Here is an 8,074-nt window from a genome sequence, read left to right on the forward strand (position 1 = left end):
AATGTATTGATTACAATGACGTTAACTCTAACAATGACTGCATTACGTAAGTAACAATTATTTGCTTTTGTAATCAGACTGCAAGTTGCTAACGCTTGTAATCTTATCGTTTTTAATTAAACCGACGCTATTTGGAATGTCCTAGTTTCTAAGTTTAATATGAGTGATATCATTATGATAGCATTCGTGTTTGACTTGGAATGCGTTCTTGCTGAGAAAACATTTGCTTTGTTTATACGTAGACAGCACGGTTCGATAATAAGGTTAAGTAACGCTAGGCGTATTGCTCCCGGCCGGGGATGGGTGATCTGATCCTCGTTGTTTGGATAGGCACGTATTTGGTAGTAGTTGCGAGTACTCAGAAGCTGGGAAGTCTAACCACCAGTCTTACTAAGGTGTATCGGGTTGTCCAGGTATGTGGTTTGAGGAAGTTAGACGGGCTGGCGCTCCATATAAAGCACGGGTATATCCATATGAAGCTGTATCTGGTTATACTGGAAGCCTATCCCAACAAAGTCGAGAAAAGGCTAGGCAGATGATCGTAGCTGTTATTATGAGGCGGAAAGTTTTAATAAAGGGAAAGTCACCTTCACTCTAGAGATTTGATTAACGCTCAAACTTTCTAACTTTGGAGCTTCGAACTATGCTTGGTACGGGCAGAAATTCCTTCGGGTCTAGCTGGTATGGTACACGTTTAATTCGCACAATGCTTGGTATGGGAAGAAATTCCCCCGGGACGTAAGTGAGTGAAGAAACAGCTAGTGATTCGTACATAAACGGCCAAATTATTGCGGTTTAAGTTTTTAATTCCCGAAAGAAGGTTACATACCGATCTATGATAAAAAAATTATGACTTTTCTGATGACGTACGTATGAAGGTCTTTGGTGACGTTTCACAAGGAAGAAGTTTTCTCTATAATTTCGTAGAGATTTCCTCTCGATGTAATAGTCACTATTAAGTTTTATATCTTCCGCGTTTGAGATAATATTTGCAGGGATTCTGTGGGTGAGTGAATTTTGTGTTTGTTTCGAGGTTACTAATGTTGATTTGTTGATTATATCATTTGCACGTCATTGGCTTTGCTTGTATTTTTGTATAATTATTTTAAGAGAGCTAGAATCCCTGGTAAATACTTACAAACAATTCAATTTCTAATGGAGTTCTAACACAAGAAGTTTATTTGAATTTGAATTATTAAAAAGTTTATTTTCGGTTTGAGCATCTCCATCCATTGCTCCCTTAGATAGATTGTAAACCCCATAACTTTACTAAACTTCGGACTTACAAGAAGAAAGTGGTATTTCTCATAAAATTTCGCGAAATTCAGTGTTATCTGTAGCCTTATCTGAAGGTTTATCAGTAACTTTATGAAAATTACAAGTTTGCAAGATTTGTGCCTTGTTCTTGGTTTGTTATAATGAGGTCTATTTTGCTTGTAGACTATGTTCATATTCATATCCTTGAAATACTTGGTGTGAGGGTTATATAATTATTAAAACAGCAACAATAAAATATAAATTATCAAGCTCACAATAACAAGATTTTTAAAAAGACACACATTTTATTCAGAGTACTTGTAGGCAGTCGCTCCTTGCTAATTTTAACATTAGGTATTACATTTCTGAAAAATTCTTGTAATTTTGGAGGGAACTCAAAATTCAGAGCATCATGTTTGCATCCTTACGTCATTACTATACCTTTTCAGCCTATTTCTATATGTTCAAACCCAGCCATATAATTTCTAACTTCACATTATTTTATTTTTACCTCAACCCGTGCGTTAGTCCTGTAGGTCTTTGGCCGCTGACATCTAATTGTTTATCCTTCATAATAACCCCTTACTTCAAGTGTAGGTATTCATGCTACCTGACAGCCGTCGCCAACAGACCTGGTTGCCTGGAGTCAGACCTTTTATGTCTTTGTAGTTAGAACGTGAAGTGAGGTGAAGATCTGAAGATCATGTTATCTAAAATTATGTTCAGGTATATGCTCAATTTTTGTTACGTAATTATGGTTTAATATTTCAAAATCAAAATCAAAAGTCATTTATTCAAAATAGGCTGAAAATCAGCACTTTTTGAACGTCAATTCTATAAAAGACACCCACCAAAACGCCCGCCCTTCACCACTTACTATGTGTTTTTGCTGGGAAGAAGAAGTGGATTTTGGCTTGAGACATACTTAACATTAGGTTTGTCAATAAATCTTGCGACTTTATTAAATTAATTTATTTTTCTTTCCTCATTCTTTCTTCTTTCTTCTAAAAAAACAATGTGCACAGAAAGTTGATATTGGATCTCTCGAAAGATTGTTGTCACAGAAAAAACTTGCTTTATGAATAGGTAAGATGTATAAGGAAATAAAAGCAGGAAAATTACATAATACTATAAGTAAACTAATTAAAATTGTTGTGGTTTAAGAGATTATACAGTATTCTGAACAATAAACAATAAATTATAGACATTGTATCGTTTACTGGAATTTAATATCATAGCAATATATCTTCTAGAAATAACGTTAATAAAACATCTAATATAACAAAAGTGAGGATAGTTGAAACGCAAAATTCTCCCAAATCTCCACAATTTATTTTACAGACGAAGTTTCATCAAAAACTAAGTCTGATTTTGTAGCTAAATATAGAACTACTTTGTTCGTACCTAGCCGTTGAACTCTAATTATGTACAACTATTTAATTACGAATAATGACGGTATTAAGTCCCAAAGGAGCCTAACCTCTGTTAATTTGTAACGTTCTATAAATACAATATATTTTCAGTCACCCGTATAGACTATACAACACCACTATTTACCACCAAATGTATTGCTTATTAGCCGTTTTCCCGCGGTTCCACCTGCGTCCCGTGGGAACTACTGCCCGTACCAAGATAAAATACCTGTAGCCTATGTTTAAAAGAAAGTAATGTCGGGAAGAGAAGAGACTAGGTTTCCAACAGTGAAATGATGTTTAAAATCTTTACAAACAAACATACCAATTGTTCTTCCATATAATATTAGTGCAGATTCAAGTAATAATAGGTACTAGTAAAAGTTTTCCTTGCTTGTCGTGTGAAAATCAATGAAGAACTCAGAAATGAAAGGTTGTATAAGGGCGAACTCTCGCAGAATCCATTATGGCGCTCCTTTTAGATCCTAGTAATATATTCTTCAGATGCCTTCGAACCGGAGGTGGCGAGTGTCAAAATTAGAATAAAAATCTAGTTAGGTATCTAACTCAATCAAATTGCGATGATTTTTTTTTCTGGAACGAGAACAAATTTATGAGTTTCTCCAGCATCGTATCACAGATTATATAATAGTTACTTATATATTTTTCATCGAGAAACAGTAAAGAAATTGTTGCATCAAGAAAAACTAGCCTATGTTAATAGCTATAGTTTTCTCGATATAGGTATGGGTTTTCTAACAAGAAAGTATATTTTTTTAATCCACAAGCAAAATAAACCCTTCAGCGATATAAAATTACCTTGTATAGATAAAATAGAATAAGTCAATAGTTATTTCAAATAAAAGCAGGGAAAAATGTGAATATAAATTCCATTCACTATTATGGCATTGTAAACAATGAATGACCAAATTAACCTATTTAAAACTAAAACAGGAATATGGTGAAAGTTTCCCATGATTACAATGTAACACAACATACCGTACTCACCCACAGTGACCACACTGCAGGAAAACTCGCGGAACAGTCTAGTGTTTGTGCGTATGACGTATTTGTGAATAAATGACCCACGCTTGTGGTGGATGGGTTTTCCCTTCACTCGCTTCCATGAGATACGAGGAAATATTTAATAAAAACCTTTACAGATCTTTCTTGGAAATAAAACGAATAAGGGTTTGTAGGCTATTGACGTGAATGGGATTTACATAAAAGTAAAGAGTTTAAAGTTTAAAAGATTAAAACTAGTAGAGCCTACTAAGTAGTATAACATTTCTTAAGTCCTTTCAAATCCGCGTTGTTTCACCGTGCGTATGTTAGACGAGGGCGACAAAATCCGCTAGTGTGAACGCGCTTTTAGTCCACCCTTATAAAGTAAAGTTTATGTAAAATATTATTAGGTAAAAAATCACACGGGGCCAACTCTTTCTATTTTGGTATAAGTTTCCATGGAGGAATCTCATCTCATCTCATCGATGGCCATTCTAACCAAAGTGAAGGTAAAATACTTCAATAGATCGTAGATCACACATGCCGCCGCCAGATCACAGTAGTTTGCGAATCTTTCACCCATTTATAGGGCACGTACCTCTCAAAAAATATCACGAAAATCGAAGAGAAAGTTCTTTCAAAAAATTGCTTGAAAAACTAGTAAGTAAATCGCGAAGATAGTCAATCTATAAATCAAGCCTTTCGTAAAGTACCTCTATAAAAGCTTGTCTAGTCTCAGTCTCACAAATCCTTAGCTTTAAATCGTATGTACTTAACACCTTTACAAAAGTCCTTTTGTCACCTTGAGAATACCTCACACCTTAATAAACGCGAGCTTTAAGGACTGTTTCGGAGACTGATAAGTATCACAACTGGCTTAGGTCCTTGGGGGACCCCGGTCCTTGACCGACTTGTGGAGACTTGACCCTAGGGGCCAACGTAATCTCGAAGGCTACTGAAGACTTATATAGGTATTTATTCATAGCACTTAAAGCGTATTTCTCCTTGAGGATTGAAAAGAATTGTGAACCTTGAATATATTTATTGGTTCAGCAATACTTTTGAAATAAACAAAATGAAGTGTTTGAAAGGAAGAAAAAGCTTACTATTTGAGATTTTTGATAAAATAAAAGGCATCACTTTTGTAGAAAACTATTTAAGTTCCAGAAAAAAAGATGAATGATGAATCTGTTGTGCAGGGAAACTCCCTTACGTACAATGTGTACAAAAATTATGTCACCAGACATACGTACAAGTATTACACATAGGTACAACTATTTACATGAATGGTAGTAAACAATACAATAAAACTACAATTTTTCTGATTCATACATAACAATGGTCTTTGGTATAGCTGTGGTTCAAAACATGATAAATTCGTATAAATAAATTATTGTCCACATAACGTTGCACTTGATAAAAACAAAATGGCTGCTGTATGCAATTTGCTGATTACACATTTTTCATAAAAGTACAATAAATTGATAACATATTTCGCTGTTCATTTTATCATAGAAATAAATGGACACCAACATAAGCGAAAAGGGTCCTGTGTCAATATTTGTACATACATACATGAAAAACGGTAAATGCTTTTATATTAAGGTTACTCACGGAAAGGACCGATTTATACTTTTACATAATGCAAGGACCATGGTCTTTTGTCCTATAAGTACCAACCAAAACAGGATATACAGGCCTTACAAATCTACTCATCATCATCATCTCAGCCATAGGACGTCCACTGCTGAACGTAGGCCTTCCCTTTAGATCTCCGCAGATACCTGTTGGAGGCGACCTGCATCCAGCGTCTTTTTTAGTAAAATTGTGTCCCTTATGAAGCAATATTTTACAGTATTTAATTACGAAAAAAATACCTTTCTAAAATGTGTAATGCTATGGAATCTCACCAAGACGATGTGGTGTCGTACTTAACGAGCAAGCCACATTGTGAACCAACGCCGGAATTCTTGTCATCAAGTATCCAAAATTATATTGCGTGGGCGCCTGCTATTTTCCTTTGAACAAAGATACCGCAAGTATTTGGTTTTGCTTGCGTTTACACAAAAATACTTGAAGTGAACATTTTGGTCTTTTCATTAAACATCGTCAAATGCGTCACTTTGGGTCGGTTACACCATTTTGTTACACAACTATAACCAGCCGTGAAAATGCCACCCGTTGGTTGGTCAAATTAGCGATTTGACAACTGGTTATGGTTTGGTTATTGTTAAAGTTGAATGGTGCAACCCACCCTTAGTTTGAGATAATTGTGTACCTCCAGAGTAAGTCTTAGTAAAATGTTCTTAAGCACCTGATTATATTAACAAGTTTATAGATAGATCTGTTATCGTGGGTGGAAAGTTTTCCTTCCTGGATATCTACGTAAAGTGTACAGTTGAGGGATTTCTAATTATAGGTAGTCGTTAATTAATCAATACACATGTTTCTAATGATGTCTTAGCTTTATATATTAGGACATACCAGATTCTGCTCCCAGTTTTCCTTTAGTGACGAGTCACTTAGAACCCATCTGTTTTCGTACAAAAACTATATGTAATTAATTTCAGCAGTTATATCACGAAACCTTTACAAACAAACAACCTTAATATTGGTTATGATTTTATTAATTGCATATTATACCCGATGCATAGTTCTGTTACGGAATTTAATAAAGCCTTCAATCCCCCGCGAGGGTTTCGCAAAAATCTCCGCAATTTTGCAATCTTTTGATATGCAAATTAAGATTAGTAGCTATGAACTTGTAATATATTCAAACGATGGAAAAATACTTTTATAAGATTATTACTATTTCACAAGTGAGACAGGTCATCTAAACTAATATAATGAACAGCGTTTACATGTTTGTTTGTACTCTGAAGGCTCCAAAACCTCTGAATTGATTTGAAAAATCATTTCGTGGTTGGAAAGGCACACTTTCTTAGTAGAGTAACATAGGCTATGTTTCTGTTTTAATCCCAGTACAGGCAGTGGTTCCTACAGGACGCAGGTAAAATCGCGGGAAACCGACTAATATTTTATAAAATGAATACGTATTTCTTACAAGTGACACAGGTCATATTTTTTATTATTCATCTACTCATTGCCCCGCCGCGGGCTACATCGTATTCCACTTAAGTTGTTATTAATTTGTTTGTATTATACTTTCAGATTTACAAACATTAGTCTGAAATTCTTCATGACTTGAGGTCAGTGACCTGACCGCGAAATAGCTTTTCCTCATACTATGAGTTATGGCTATGAGTAAAAGTTTAGTTTCATATATTCGCGGAACATAAGCAATAGCTATCATAACTTTGTGTGTTAGGTAAAACCTATTAAGTATTATGTTTTATTGGTTTGCGGATTTTCGTTGCATCATTGGTTTGTTCTGCTGAGTTTTTTTCGGATTTAGTAAACTTTAAAATGAAAATGTATTGGGACAGTTTTCGTGGAATACAAATACCGTTTTGGGTGGTCACAGGGCGAAACTAGGCTCTAGACACTGGGCACTGATAGTTATAAGTTGATCTTTATCCTGGTGTTTAATTTAGTTCCTTGAAGAAGTGACTGAAACCGAAACATTTATCTTTCCATACAATAACAATTTCGGCTGTTTCTCATATTATTATATTTGTGTCCATTTAAGCGTAGTTTTCCTACAATTACAATAATGTCCTAACAATAAACATCTTTCATCATATCTTTGATCTCACAATAATAACGAATAACACAAAGTTCCGACTCGTGCGACAAAACGAAGTTAATAACATCGCAACATGTCGTACGTTCACGTAATTACAATAACTATGCGACTGTTTTGTCGATCGTGCGATAAACCCGACAGTTGTCGCGAGCTCCGACTATTGTTATGTTTGGGTACAAGTTCACCGACGATATATAAACGTCTGTTTGCTATTAATATGTATTAATAAGTATATTATATTTAAATTATAAGTATGTAGTTTATTGATTATACAAGCACCCATAACACAAGCTGATAAGTATAATTACGTGCGTGTAATTTTCGGAATTCCTTCAATATAGTTTTTCAGTATTAAAATGAGTCAGGGTGAATGAATATAGTTTTCATGATTCATTATCTATTGTTGTATTTTTCATCAAATAAAGGTGAAACATTTAAAAAGGTTCTTGACATATACATATAAATAAATTCCACTTACTAAGTAAAAGGTACGATAGAAAACCTCAAATTGGTTAAATCGTAGTACCTTCAATTTCTTGATCGAAATGTTGCTCTTTTGTTTCAGAATAAGTGAAACAGACCATTATGGATTAAACGAAGAAGAAGGCAGAAATAAAGAATAATAATATAAAGAAAGAATTGTAGAAAGACCTACATATATTATCTTACAAGATTATGGAAAACCATCAGATCT

Source organism: Helicoverpa armigera, chromosome 3, assembly GCF_030705265.1.
Source record: "Helicoverpa armigera isolate CAAS_96S chromosome 3, ASM3070526v1, whole genome shotgun sequence".
NCBI lineage: Eukaryota > Metazoa > Arthropoda > Insecta > Lepidoptera > Noctuidae > Helicoverpa > Helicoverpa armigera.